At 35.3% G+C, this 1,392-nt stretch overlaps 1 protein-coding gene across 1 annotated transcript in view; it reads left to right on the top strand.

Moving 5' to 3' along the window:
• LOC107724381 (bicaudal D-related protein 1-like) overlaps positions 1 to 1,392 on the top strand; it is a 39,814-nt gene that overhangs the window by 30,318 nt on the left and 8,104 nt on the right. The gene's annotated exons all lie outside the window — the stretch shown is intronic.

The following is a 1,392-nucleotide window of genomic DNA, read 5'->3' as shown; positions in this document are numbered from 1 at the left end:
TTTTTTTTTGGAAAAGTGTGTGAAAATTTTTATTTTATGGTCAGTCACAATTGTAATTGGTGGGATAATGTGTATACTGAATTAACATATTTCTGCAGTCTTAAAAATTGTTATATATCTTAGCCCAGCTATTTTAAACTGTTTGATCACATTCTAGGGTTACTATTATGCATAAAAAATCCTTATACATCATTGATAGGAATACTGAGATCAAATACAAAAAAATACAACACTTTTTTGTAACATATATCATCACATTTTTATATTAGTGCTACCAGTATTACAACATTAATATTCTAACTTATTTGTAACATTTGAACTTTTGATTTAGTGCAATATTTTGTACTGCCATTAGGGACTGCCAGTGAATGGCTGTTGCATGCATAAAATGCAACCTTTTTATTCTGACAGTGTATGATTTCTATTAACATTACAGAATAGAACATGATCAATATTATCTTTCAACGTTCAATTTAAATAATTGTAATTGCACAAACTATGTAGGCTAATTTCAATTTGTTTATTGTGAAATAACTCAAACATTTATGTTTTTATTTCTGTCCTCTGATAAGCATTGTTCAGGGCTGCCGTTCCCAAAATCTTTAATGCTTTCTTATGATACTTTTGGGAAACGCAGCCCTGTTTGAATGCACTGTCAGAAGTGAGTGAATGCTCTCTGTGATTGATTGGTTCTGTCTTGCAACATTTGCGTGTGTTCAGATGAGCAAGAAAATACTTCTATCCTACACAATTATTTACTAACATAGGTTATTCATCCAATTCAATGCATAATTTTTTTGTTAAATAAACAAAATCACTGGTAAATAAAACACACCTTAGTATCGATATTTATTGTTTGAGTATCGATACTTTCGATACTCGCATCAGTATCGATAAATCGATACTTCGGATCGATACGCCCATCCCTAGTTCAGAGCCGTTGAGCTCCGTAAAGCCACATTTGACAGGGTATGCCAGCCACAATCTCATCCATATTGCTATAAAATATAGCATTCTGTGTAGAATTCAAATAGCTCCGATACATTTTGTGGTCTGCGCCGACTCGCGCATGTGATCCGCTCCGTGCTATCGTGTCTCTGGACCGGAGCAGAGTGTGTGTGAGGTGCGGTGGTTAGCGTGACACAGCGCAAAACCAGACTTCTTTTTTTCCTCAATCGAAAGCATATTTAAACTGTTTGAATCGTTCCCTGTCCCCTATATAGTGCACTACGTGCCATTCACTCTACAGAAAATACTAATTCTGTGGACAAATGACCGATTTCAGCAGCGTCTATTTTATAGTGTAGGGGCGGCCGCTTCGGATTCTAGAGAGCATTTGATTGGACAAAGTTTGATGAGAAGCTGAAGTACGATGTGACGTCAAAAAAAAAA

The sequence above is a fragment of the Sinocyclocheilus rhinocerous genome, unplaced genomic scaffold, assembly GCF_001515625.1.
Source record: "Sinocyclocheilus rhinocerous isolate Xijiao unplaced genomic scaffold, SAMN03320098_v1.1 scaffold3321, whole genome shotgun sequence".
NCBI lineage: Eukaryota > Metazoa > Chordata > Actinopteri > Cypriniformes > Cyprinidae > Sinocyclocheilus > Sinocyclocheilus rhinocerous.
The sequence above is the reverse complement of the archived record's forward strand: the minus strand, read 5'-3'. Positions and strand labels throughout refer to the sequence as shown.